Consider the following 14,820-nt stretch of genomic DNA (forward strand, 5'->3'; position numbering starts at 1 on the left):
AGCTAATATATTCACAATACTGTACAATGACTATACCTATCTAGCTAAAAAGCATTTCTGTCCTTCCAAAGGAAAGCCCTGTAAAATGAAGCAATTTCTTTCCACCACTCTTTTCCCTTAATGTGTGACTGTATTAATGTATGTATTCTGTCTCTATAGATTTAACTATTCTGCAAATGTCACAGAAGCAGAATCATATAATATGAGCTGTTTTGGTTTGAATGTGAGGTATGCCCCAAACACTCTCCTGTTAATGCAAGAATGTTGAGAAGTGATTGGATTGGGAGAGTTGTAATTTAATCCTAGTTTGAATGGACTGACTGGGAGATAATTATGGGTAGGTGGGGTGTAGTTAGAGGAGATGGATCACTGGCAATGAGCCCTGAAAGGGTGCATCTTCCCTGAGGTCCTTTCCTGCCTCCTGACCACTGTGAGGTGAGCATCTACAACCTCCACTTGCCTTCCTAATCCCACCATGCTGTCCTGTCTACTCTTGGGTCCAGGAAAATGTAGTTGACCATTTATGAATTGAGACCTCTGAAACCATAGGTCCCAAACTAAGTTTTCATCCTCTAAGTTTTGGTTTTGCATAATATTTATGTCACAGTGACACAAAGATGGCTAACACATGAACTCTTAAAAATAAATGAATGAACAAGATCCAATTTGTTTAGACCTTATACTTACTTTTAATACAATGTTCCTATGGACAGAGCCAACAGCCTTTGGCATATTCAGAATTTCTCGAATCCCTACTAAGCAAAGTAAAAATTCCTTCAGCTCTGTTTATTCTGCTTTATTAGATATGAGCATTTTGTATTTTCATTTTGTGTTTCCAGTGTAAGGTTTTTACATCTCATCATGTATGTATTTTTTCTTTTGTTTTTTTGAATCTGCTTTTCGCAAGAAGTTCTCAAATTTATCTTCTGCATTACTGATATAGTTTTGTACAAAATAAACTCTTCTCTGATTCCAATAAAAATGTTAATTTTGTTATTGCACTCTAAATTTCTACACATCTAATCTTACTGTATGTGGCTTTCTTCAATGATTTCATAAAAACCATAGTATTTTGCAACTGTCAAACACTAAACAATTTTCTAAGATTATTTTTTGGTTTTTGTATGGCAAAGGTTCAATTGATTCAGAGAAAAGGCATTTTCACTACAATAAAATGTAACAGGTAACAGGAGAGTGCTTCGTCTTAGCATTTACTTGCATCATTTGTACAATTGGTATCTATTTTTATAATTCTTATCTAGAAAAAATATTAAATTTTAATATTCTTATATAAATTATTCTTAGAAGTTTTTCTTTTTTAAACCAAAAGTAAACATTTGCATGATAAGGTGAGGGTCTTGAAGACATCATACTTCAACATGCAACTTTGAAGAGTTAGCAGCTTACAAAGTACCTTTTAATAATAGGTATTATTATAGTGCTTCCATATAATTTGTTAAACAGCATTTTAATTTACAAAGTTGTTTTAATAAATGCCCTAACATCAAAATAAATAAGCTTTCAGAAACAATGATGCCCTTATTTTCCTAACAAATATAACTGTGTTCCAATTTTATATTTTTATTTTTTCTGGTGCTGGGGACTGAACCCAGGGCCTTACACATGCTAGGCAAACACCCTACCACTGAGCTATAACTCCATTATTTGCTGAAAATTTTAAATTTATAATTTTAGAATTTAATTTAACAAGTTATCTTCTCAATCATTTGTGTTTTTCTCCAATACATTTCATTTAGGTCTTGAAGTACATATACTAATCAATCAATCAAATAAAATGACCTATATATTTATGAAAGAAAGTCAATGATTTATTTTTAAGAAATTTATGTTAATGTGAATTGAAATTAACTTTCTATAGTATTTTACAATATATAAACATAAGCTTCATAAATGCTTAAATTATTTTCAGAATATTAGGATCTATCAATTCATAAAATAAATGGAATTTGTAATCTTACTGTAAATGTAGGCCTTCTCACTCTAGTCTGTAATTTATACTACAAAAGCATAACACAACTGACAATGTAAAATTTGGGGATAAATACAGGATTGTACTAAGAAGCAAGTTCATAATTCAGCAAAATTTTAAAAAGTCACCTAATTTCACTATTATCATAAACTCAGTTTGATGGTTGTATCATGTTTGTTTTTATATGGTGTGTCTACTCAAATACAAATATTGAGGAAAAGAGCCTGATGCTTCTTTTTCTGTAACCTTTGACTATATTATATATGAAAAGCGATTAAATAGTGCTTCACTTTCACATGCCCACAGTGACTAAGAAAAAGCTCTTTAAAAAGGGTAAGGGGAAGTAGAGGGAGGAGGAATTGATGAAGGATGATACTTTAATTGCACTCAAATTAATTATAAACAAAATCACAAAAACAACAACAAAAAATATCAGAAGGGCAAATCCCAACAGCTTCCCACATCTATATGTGACTAATGGGTAAAAAGAATATCTGTATACTAGAAAACAAATGACCAGCAATTATATTAACCTTAAACTGATTTTTCTGTCACTCAAAACCATTTTATGATGGTCACATTTATTTAGCTACCACTATTTAATGATTCTTGAGTCACTGACTTATATTTTAATAAATACAGAGTATCAGCATTTAAAGTAGAAAGAATATTGAGTATATTGTAGAGGACCTTCATGCCATGACAGATATGAACACAGAATGTCATATGACAAGATTTTGCCTTGGAACATTATGAGGAAAATAATTTACTAGAAGATATAGCCAAATCCCATAAGATCCATTGAAATCATGAATGAGAAATGCATAAATATCAAAAGAATACAGAAGTTTCAATATTTAGCTGTTTTAAAACATTCCAATAAAATAAAATTTAAAGACCACTTTTACTCCTCACAATTTCCAAATATTTAATCTAGAGTAATGTTTTGAACAACCAATAAAAAAAGAGAAATTTTAGTTATGAGCTGTGAATGTTATACTTGAGCATCAACTTACAAGCTGTATTTAAACAACGTATTTATCAATTTTATGAAAGATGTTAAAAATAGGTAGAAAAACAGACAATGTAGAAAAAACTGAACCACTGAGAGGATCAGGGTGAGACTGTTAATTCTTTAAGGAAAGGGCACTGTTCAATTTTAAAATTCAAAAGAATGACATTTTCCAACATATGTGAAACAGAAATATATAAGTAAAGGGAATCAGGACAGATATGCATGATTTCAATTGCAGAAGAAATCAGTATCTGAGAACCCAGACCCAGGCCATAATTGAAATCTTGCAGGGTATTTTCTTGAAAACTGTAGAATGGATTTGAAAGCCAAACAACAACAACAAAAAATTATACCTAGAAAATCTCTACTAGCTGATAAAATTAAACCACTTATTTTCAAATATCTCAAGAGTTATTTGAGAAATGGCAATGAATACTAAAAAGAAGAAAAATGTTGTGAAGAAAATGAAAATGAAGAATATATTATTGAACAATTGGTCTGCTGGCTGTTTGGAGGAAAATTCCTGATCTAAGATGAATATAATCCAAATGAAGAAAGACTGAAAGCCTGACCTTTCATTTTAAGAATCTAGAAAAAAAAATCTAGAAAAAAATAATGAATGTAGAAGGAAAAAAATAACAAATATGAGAATTTAATGCAATAGATAGCCAATCCCCCCCCCCAAAAAAAAACAAATGCCGAATGTTTTCTTGATATAAGGAGGCTGATTCATAGTGGGATAGGGAGAGGGAGCATGGGAGGAATAGAGGAACTCTAGATAGGACAGAGGGGTGGGAGGGAAAGGGAGGGGGCAGGGGGTTATTAATGATGGTGGAATGCAATGATCATTGTTATCCAAAGTACAGGTATGAAGACACGAATTGTTGTGAATATATTGTGTATACAACCAGAGATATGAAAAATTGAGCTCTATATGTGTAATAAGAATTGTAATGCATTCCTCTGTCATACATAAATTAAAAAATATAAAAAATAAATTAAAAAAGAAACTACAATAGAACAAATGCAAGAAGACAAATAGTGATATGAGTGATAAACACTGAGAAATAAATGCCATGAAAAAAATGACCAAACACATATTATCAATAAGAAATTAAAAAGTAAAATTAAAGAAACTGCATGAAAAAAATGAATTTCAATATTTTACATAGACAATTAAAAGATAATATCTATATAAAGAAAAAATTTTAAGTCAATGAATTTATCATATTTAGTACAATAGAGAAAATAGGTAAGGAAACAAAACTAACATTGACATAAAATATGAAATGTAAGAGTCTAATATGTATTAAGGAACATAAAATTATTAATAAGTATTAAATTTAACTAAAATATACTTAAAAATGAAAAATACTAATATTATAATATTCAAATAACAAATATAAGTCTCTTTTCTGTATCATTTTATGAGGCTGTCTTTAGCCTAACATAGTTAAACAACAGGGATATTAGAAAAAATGGATACATATATGTATACACACAAATGCACACACACACACACAAAATGAGCAGGGTCCATTAAAAAATGCAATTTTTATATATTTTAAAAGAAATTAAAAGAATAAAATCACCACATAAAACAGTGAGAAAATAATTTTAAAGGATATAGAAAGATAAAGTTAAAACAACTATTCAGGATAAATGAAATCTTTTTAATATTATAAAGAAATGGAACAAAAACCTTCAGTATTATATTAAGTAATAAAAATTCTAAGAGATTTTTTTGCTCAGTTCAAAAATTATGGAAAATACCCATTGTTACTAATCCATTCAACATTATTATGGAGTTAAGATCAGTATACTGAAGCAAGCAAAACAATTTTAGGTATAAAAAAACTTGAAAAAACTAAAATTGGTATTATTTGCTAATGACAGAATTACTTAATATAAAAGAAATTCAAATCCTACACATAGGGTATTTTAAATTGAGCAATTTTTTTGGAAAACATTTCAATATAGAATCAACTTCATTTCTATATCTCAAAAATAATTAGAGAATTTTTTTTTCAAAAGAGAGCATTATTGTAATTCCATTAAAAAACATATGAGGGTTGGGGATATGGCTCAAGCAGTAACGCGCTCACCTGGCATGCTTGGGATGCTGGGTTCGATCCTCAGCACCACATAAAAAATAAAATAAAGATGTTGTGTCCATTGAAAACTGAAAAATAAATATTAAAAAATTCTCTCTCTTCAGGAAAAAAAAAAAAAAAACATATGAAATACCTCCTACTCCTGACAAAGTTTATGCAAAAACCTTAAACCACAAAAGTATTTAAAGAAAAAATTTACAAGTCATGCTTATATAACTGACTGCTCTACAAATACCAGATCTTTTAAAAATAATGTATATTTCCATGAATTCTTACTTAAATCTAGCCACTATTAAGGAGGAGCAAATGAATGACAAGCTTTTTCTAAAATTTACATAAAATAGCAAAAGGCTACAAGATCCATACACATCATACACACACACACACACAAAATTGATGATTTACAATACTAGAGATCAAGACAAAATAACCCCCCCCCAAAGACCCAGATATTTAGATCCACCCAATACATGAAAAAGTGTATGTTAGAATGTTCCAGAGAAAGTAGAAACTTCCCAATAAATGTATCTGATTTAAACTTGCTTGTCCTTAAAAAGGCAATGTGTGCCATGATCTTCATTTTAGTCTCCTATCCAAAAAAGATATGTATTTATTTCAGAGAGATCTAAATACAAAACTATACATAAAAAAACATAGCAGAACACGTTCATGGCTTTGCGGTAGGCAATGTTTTGTCAAAGAAAAGGACTAACTATACATGAAAATGATATGTTGAATTATGCCAAGAGAGGAATAAGTAGTAATAAGAACATATCATTGAATGAGTGAAAAGACAAAGTGTGATATAGTAGGTGATATTTCTAATACATATGTTCCAAGAAGGACTCAAGTTCAGAATATATAAAATGCCCTTATAAAATCAGTTATAAAATAACAGACTGCCCCCAAAAGAAAATGGAAACATACACAATTCACAAAAATGGTTATTCAATTACACAATAAATGCATGAAAATGTGCTTCAAATTCCTTTTGTAATAAGGCTAATGTAAATAAAATATGAGATAATACTACATTCCTCATAGAATCACTGAAATAGTAAGAGGGCAAAGGTTAAGACAAAATGTGCTACAACCAGAACCTTTATACATAAGTATTGAGTAAACTGCTATGATCACTCTCAATTGCTGTTTGGTACTATTTACTAAAGATGAACTCAATTAAAGTAAACAATTTTAGTTCTAGGCATATATCGCCAACAAGTGCATGCAAAAACAGATGTATGAGAATGTTCATAGAAGTGCTATTCATAACAGCTTAAAATTAGAAACACTAGAATATATAAATATGTAGATAAATCTCACAAGCATAATAGAGAGCAAAATAAGCCAGATATATGTATAATTCAATTTAGATCAATTTCAGAACCAGACAAAATATAGTCTTAAAGTCAATATGGTTAGCCAATGTGTCTGGAGTTAGGAACTGTGATTGATAAGAGCAAAGGGGCACATTTGAAGGTGTTAAAAACATCTGTTTTCTGGATCTGAGTTCTGGCTACCCAAATTTATGTGTGTATGTGTTTATGTGTGTATGTGTGTGTGTGGGAGGGGTGTGTGTGTGTGTAAAACTTATGGAGCTTCGCTTATGCAATACAATTAGCCCTTTATATTCATGGGGTCTGTACCAATATCAGCTAATATCAGATTGAAAAAAATATTTAAATGATAGTGCCTATGTCAGTAAACATGTACAGAATTTTTTTCTTAACTGATTCCCTAAAAAATAGAGTATAATAACCATTTACATAAAGTGTGTATCATACTTACATATTACAAGTCATTCAGAGATGATGTAAAGTATATAGGATAGTGCATGTATATTATATGCCAATAATACAGTGTTTTATATAAGTAAATTGAATGTCTGCTAATTTGGGTATTTCAAAAGTCCCAGAAAAAATCCTGTGGAGGCACCAAGAAATAACTATATGTATCCCTGTGTTTACATAGGTTATTTTCAATAAATAGTTTACTAATTTTGAATAGAAGGATTGGAATTAAATATTAAAATCTTGAAAATGTGTATTTCTACTGGGCATGGTATCTCATTCATGTCTGTATTCTCAGCTACTCATGTTAAAAACTAAAAGGACTGGGGGTGTAGCTCAGTGAAAGAGCATTTGCCTACCATGCTTGAGACCCTGGGTTTGATCTCAAGTACAGCCCCCACTAAACAAAAAAAAAAAAAAAAAAAAAAAAAAAAAATATATATATATATATATATATATATATGCATGTGTGTGTGTATAATTTTATATACTTACATTTTATTTTTCTTCATATATGTATATATATATATATATATATATGTATATACACATATATGCATACAATTGTATATATATTTAATCATATTTATATTTTATATATATACATATATGTACATATATTCATACATAGTACTTGTACCCAGTTCAGACATGATGTTTCTAATGGAATTAGAATTAAAGGAATTGTAAGAAACACATTATGTACTCAAATATCTCCTTCTTAGTGAATGGCAATATCATATTAAAAATTATAAATTCTAGAGAAAGCATAGCTATTTAATTTCGTTGAACTAAAAACTTCATAATATTGTCAATAGAAGATATATTCACATATTTTCTATTAAGACTTCAAAGAGCTCAGAGTTCTTATAAGAAATACTAAACATTTAAAGCACTCTCTAAAACATTCCAAAAAGCTTGTAAGTACAGAAGAAGATGTAGGTAAGTAGAGTCATTTACAACCTCCTCCTACTATAAAGGCTCCCATTGAAATACAATTTGTTTTCTTATCAATGGCTGATAATGAGGTTCCCCTTGTGTTAACCCCCAATCTTTGAAAGTAAATCCTTTCTTTTGTAACTAATTGTAAGTTACCATCCTCACACTCATATTTAAACATATATTTTCTACAAATCAAATGCATCTTTGACTTTGAATCATTATTTACTTACATTGTTTGAAAATCAGTACTTCAGCTTAACCCTAATTTTCCTAGTGTCCTGTAAGGCCCTATTTGCCCCTGTTGCTCCCTGTACTCTAGCACCTGGACTTCTAATAATTCCTTAAACAAACAAGGCACCCCTCTCTCTCCCTGGAACATTTGTACATGCTGCTTTCTCTGCCTGTGTCTTCCCACAACTCAGCAGGTACTATACCTCACCTCCTTCACTGTGCTTACATAGATGTCACCTTCTCAAGCAGATCTTACAATCTGATAGTGTAAGCCTTTAAGGTTCCCTACAGCCATTTCTCTGCTCCAAGTTTCTCCATAGCACTTATCACCATTTTACCTGGTACGTTTAATATTATGTTTCTCCCATTCCCTATCCCCTACCACTTCATTCTCAGCACCTAGAACAGAACTGACTCAGAGCAGATGCTGTTTGTATACTTGTTTAAAAGGTGAATAGAAGAAGTGCATCTCAAAGAGCTCCTTATCAGTTCCTCAGTCTTTAATTCTCAAGATTCATGTGGAGATATCCATTCCCCAAGTCTACAGGATCCTGAGAGCATTGGTTCTCTGCAATCTGTGTATAGTCTGTGAAACACAGGAAACTTTTGTTAGCTACTTACTCTTCCAATTACTAGATTCCACAAGCATCCATTTCTCTCACTGCTTCCTTGATCTTGAAACTTCCCTAGTAACACAACTTAGAAACTAATTTTAGATTCCTTTTGCTCTAGGGGCCCAGAGATGATCCATCTCTTTTAGCAATAGTCCATAGTAATGTGTGCCTTGGTAAAACATAACTTTAAATGTTTGTAACAAACTAAAATTATAAAAACAAAGCTCCCATAGAGGTATTTATTTATATATCTTCACTATCACACACACACACAAATTTTATTTAAACCATATATACATAAAGATTATATATAAATATGTATATATTAATATATGATATATAAATTGATATATTATATATAAGTTCATATATTCATATATTATATATAAATTAATTTGGTGAACTTCCATCATTCCTTATGATTTTTAGGTAAGAATAATTCTTTTAAAAGAAACTTCTCCAGGCAATATTTAGATTCTCAGAAGTATAGTTTGTATTATAGCAAATGAAGGATGAGTTTTGATGTTTGTCTTTATTTCCTGCTTTTAAAATGTTGAGTTGATTTCTTAGGAATCAAGAAGTGATAATTATGAACTTATGCAATTAAAATACTGAGTGTGTTTTATTAATTCATTGCACGTGTCATTCTTGTTGAAGGTCACAGTTTACTTTTGTAAGCAAAAACATCTTTTGTTAATGGTTGATTCCTCTTGTTAGTTTGGCAAATCCACAATTTAAAGATTAACACTAGAATATTTGATAGCATCCTTGCATTTTTGGTTGGTAAGATATTTCAGACTTAATTTGAACATGGCCTATTCCAAACATTATATCAAGTAATTATCAGAGCCCTGTTGTGTTGTTTTTGTTTTTTTGTTTGTTGTTTGGGTGGAGAGCTTGAGGGGAAGCAATTAGAGAAAATCATCTAGGTGTTAGTGGTGCTCATTAGTACAGAGTTAATCTTTTCTGGAGATAGAAGTAGAAAATATTTATGTTATGAAAGATTATATGCATAATATTTATTCTTGTACATTCTGTAATATAGGTTTTCATTTGTACTCAATAATCTAGCTCTTTTATCCTACTCAGAAAATGCCAGCTTGCAATGAACCATCCTAGTTACTTGTATGTTTCCATAATGAAGTCAAGGCAGTCTCATAATAATGTGACGGCTAAACTATTACCAAGAATCACAAAGAGTTGAAACTATTTTTTTTTTCATTTTTCCACTTTCAATTATAGCTTTCTATGAAATTAATTCAAATTATATTTTAACATCTCTTGAACAAATTCCTCAGCATGTGTTACTCCAGCACTCGATATCCTAATATTAATAATTTCATTTTAAAAATGTTTTGAGAGATTAAAATTTTGATCTTAACTTTGTATTTATGTAAAATATTTACATCAGTCAAAATATAATGTAATGAATAAAATTAGACTAACAGAGTTGATTTCTATCCTAATTATCTCCACATATTGCACTTCAAGTTCCTCCCTCATGTGTAAATTTTTTTTTCACTTGTGTAATCATTTTTCAAAAGTAGTTGGTCATATGCAATTTTACAGTCAACCTTCTGCATCTGTAGGTTTCACACACATCTGTAGGTTTGCACCTGCAGTGAACACATGAAGATGTTTGTTTGTCATTATCCCCTAATCAAAGTAGGCGCAGAACTCTTTACATAGCATTCATGTTATACTAGGTATTGAGAGTAATATAGAGATAATTTAAAGTTTGTTAGGATGTTCACATGTTGGGTTCAAATACAATGTATTTTATATAAAGGAGTAGAGCATCTGCATGTTTCATAATGAGGGAGTTCCTGGAACCAATCTTCCTAAGTGTATTCCCCATCATTCCATTAACAATTGTATATATACACACTAATCTGCCTTTATAATTACATCTTAAATATAACTATTTTAGTCAGCTTTCTTAATTGCTGTGACCAAAAGACCTGACACAAACAATTTTAAGGAGTCAAACTTTTATTTGGCACTCATGGTTTCAGAGATCTCTGTCTATAGATATTTATAGATGGCTGGCTGGCTCCATTCCTCAGGATTCAAGATGAAAGCAGCTCAGGACATCATATCAGGAAGCAAAGAGACTCTACAGCATGTGTGTGTGGGTATGTGGGTGTGTGGGAGTGTGTGTTTGTGTGTGTGTGTGTGTGTGTATGTGTGTACACACACATTTTATACATTATATATAATACATGTATATAATAATTATATATCATATAATATATATCATATATTATGTGTATGTATATATCCCAAAGGCATGCCCCCAGTAACCTACCTCCTTCAACCACACCTCACCTACCTACAGTTACATCCCAGTTAATCCCTATCAGAGGATTAATGCACTGATTAGTTAAGACTATCATAACCCAATCACTTAACATCTCAGCTTTCTTACATTGTCTCACACATGACCTGTTTGGGGGATACATCTTTTTTTATGCAAAAATTCAGGTTTTACTCTTATTACATTGTTGGGAACTGATGTCACTAACTTAAAGGCAAGCAAATACTACTAGCTGAACAAAAATACATAATTTATCATTTTCATTAGGTAGGACTTGCTTTTTACATTTCAATGAAAATGCCATATAACTCTTTCTTGGGGGTGTGGGGTGGGGGAATGACCAGGTACCAATGAAACCATCTTTGGAGTAAGTATTTAATAAGCACATTTTATTTAAATAAATCCTCGAGTAAAGGAGAATTTATTGCCTTTACTGTATAAATAGTTATGTCAAATTTATATGTGCAGCTCTCCAACATTCCCTTATTGGAAACATCCATATTTCCACATCACAGTTCCCCAAAAGACTTAAATGTTTCAAAATTCTGTATCTCCTTTGGCTTGTTTCTCTCTTGATTCCACCCAGGCTTTATTAATGGTTTGCTTCGTATCATCATCTCCATCTTCATAAAATTTCTTTAGAGCATTCATTAATCCCTCACTAGGATCTGTTTCGGTGTCATGTGAAGGCTTTTCTTTCTCTTTACATTCTTTTTCAACCCAAGTCAAGTACTCCCACAGTGTGTTTTCTGCTTTCTTTCTACATAAGATGAGAACTGTATCATTCTTAACTTTTTTTGGACTGCCTTTTACAGAGATGGGTTTCAAGAGATTCTTCACAATTGTGGAGTAACTCTTCCCATTGAGATTCTTTACCAAAAGATCAAATGACCTCTCTGTGAAATGAACCCGCATATTCTCGGTGGGAACTTGATGAACTCCCATTAATGTGATATAGATTTTCACAAACTTATGGGATTGATCCCACCATAATTACTGATTTTCAAGGTAGATCCTGTTGTGATGGGAGCAACCACAGCAGCTGGCTTTTCATTGTCAAGAAGTTCTGGTTTCTTCTATGATTTCTGTTGCATCTTGTTCTTTATTTCTGTCTCAATCTTGTTTTTTTTTTCTGCTGTAAGGGCATCACATACTCTTTTCCTAGTGGTCTTTTCCATCAACACCTTTAACTCTTCTAAATCATTCTGCAGCTCGTTCAGAGCTGAAGGCATGGTCTGGTCCGCCTGGGTCAGCCCTTGGCCCGCACTGGGGATACATCTTACTTAAACCATAAAAATAACTTCATAGATCATATATGAAAATACAAATCATTCCTTTCCAGAGTTGCCTTGTGACTCATTATCTAATTGTTCTATAACTTGTTTAATCATTTTCTGAAGAATGAAAATATGGGATTTTGTTTTGTTTTGTTTTTTTGGTTTTAGGTTTTTTTGGGGGGGGTAATTTGTTTAACTTCTTCAAAGAATAAACATGTGTATACTAATGATTCTAATTTAAAGGCAGTTCAGGGGCAATTTGAGGGGTGAGGATATAGCTCAGTGGTAGAGGACTTTCCTAGCATGCGTAAGGCCCTGGATTCAGTTCCTAGCGTGACAGTACAACAAAATAAATAAATAGCACTTGAAAACTACATTAAAACAAAACAGATGACAATACTTACACAGAATATTTAATAAAAACTACATACCCTTTCTGTCAGAATTTGAAATTGTTTCCCTCTGCTGACTAGTTTGATTATTTGATTGCATTGAGCTAGAAATCTCTTGACATCTTCAGCAAGAAAGAGAAAGCACTTCAGTTATTTTACACTTAAAATGTAGAATTGAACCTTATTAACTATTATTCACTTTGAGTAGTCCTCTGAATGAAGAAAGGGACATTTGATCACTGCAGTGATACTAAGCCCTGAAAATTATGTTGTTGAACACTGGCTAAAGTCAATTCCCCACTGGAAACACATATCTTTATACTTATTTTAATTACCTTTTGCAAAACATGAATTACAGGCCAATTATGAAAAGTAGTCACAAGTTTCTTTCATATTGTTTAGGTACGAAGGGAAAGTGTCATTTTTGTTTGTTCCTAATTTATAAATGAAGAAAATATACAAATTGCGAAAAATTGAATTCTTTTCAGGCAAAGGAAGCTTAATCAGGGATTTATAGATGTTACTTTTCTTTCATGTAGATCTAGGCTATTTTTCTATAATGGGACACCAGAATTTACAAATTCTTAAAGAACAATGGTTATGGTCCAACAGTCACATTTCTTTCAACAAAGAGAAAAAATTTCTTATGGTCTAGTTAATTTCTCAGGTAAAATACAAAGACTATTCTTATGTAATTGCAAGAAAAATAAAGTGGTTTTATGTGTCCAAACTTCATTAAATTTATGTATTAAAAGTCTTAATTGGTTCAGCCTATGCAGAAGTCCCCATTAAAAAGTATTAGAGTTTATATTAGGGAGGCTAGATTTACATATCTAAAACATCTTTGAGAAAGTATATATTTACTTATTACTTTCTCTTCATTCAACTGGATGATAAACACTGCATACTTATTATATGATAATTTCTAATAATAGCACTCTAATATATATCATTTTGTTTATTAGAAATAAAATTTTAATTCCTCCAACTATGACTGCTAATTTGGGGACATTTTCTAGAAAACAATCTAAAAATAATCTAGAAATTATCCCATAGTGATAGCTCTATGAAGCAACTTCTTTAATTTTATTAAGAATACTGTTTGTTTTATCAAAAAGGATCTTTAATAGGAGGGAAATAGAACAAAATTATTTTTCTCTTTCTACTCATCTCTTAAATTATTCTCCCTTTGAGTTATTCTTCCTTTAAATAATTATATTTTTATCTTATGAATGCAATGATGTTTACAGCTAAAGAGAATTGTCTTTTAAAGGTTTTAATGGGTTAAAGGTATTTAAAAAATTAGGAACAACTAGTCTTGTTATTATAATTCACCCTTCTAAATATTTTCATGCCTTATCATTGGTACACTTTTATCTTTCTCATTAGATATATTATCTGAATCACTAATACATCAATACACATTTTAGTCCTGAAGGACATATATATCCACCATTATGTTATTATTACTAATGACAGAATAATTATAATTTATGTTCAAGATCAGTATGTCTACAATGTCAAAATTGACCAACTTATTTCTAAGAGTTGATTCATTAAAAAATAGTATATTTGTCTTGTCACCAGCTATTTAACAGAATCAGACTTTACATTTACAGAAAAAAATATTCTCTTTTATTTATTGCAGCCTTTCAGCATATGTAATCAAAGTTGTTTTTTTTCCTCCTTAGAGGTTGTCAGCAGGAAAAGATAAATTTGCGGTAAATGATGACTTCATAACCTGCAATTATGCACATAAATAAATTAGCACAAAATGAAGTATTATCAATCTTAATGCACATTACAAAACTGGGAGAAACATTAGTACAATGACTGTAAATTTGTTGGTTGAGAATCGGTGATGTTAGATTTACTAAAATGTACTTCAGAAATTGTGACCATAGAATGAAATGCTAAATGCTACCTCTTTTCTCCACAAATACACGTAACACTTTACCTGACCACAAAACAATTGAAATTGCCTGTGAATCCAACCAGCAGTTGCAATGATATTGAACTAATGAGCCATAAATGGAAATTAATCTTCATGTGTAGCTTACCTTACTTTTTTAGAAAGAGAGCCCATATTGAACAAATTAAAATAGTACACAGCACTGTTTAGGAGCAACAACAAAAAA

The 14,820-nt window shown here is 30.9% G+C and overlaps 1 pseudogene; it reads right to left on the minus strand.

Moving 5' to 3' along the window:
- Positions 1 to 11,550: 11,550 nt before the first annotated feature.
- LOC114085683 (calcyclin-binding protein-like) lies at positions 11,551 to 12,245 on the minus strand (annotated as a pseudogene).
- Between the last annotated feature and the right edge of the window lie 2,575 nt (positions 12,246 to 14,820).

Source organism: Marmota flaviventris, chromosome 3, assembly GCF_047511675.1.
Source record: "Marmota flaviventris isolate mMarFla1 chromosome 3, mMarFla1.hap1, whole genome shotgun sequence".
Classification (NCBI taxonomy): Eukaryota; Metazoa; Chordata; class Mammalia; order Rodentia; family Sciuridae; genus Marmota; species Marmota flaviventris.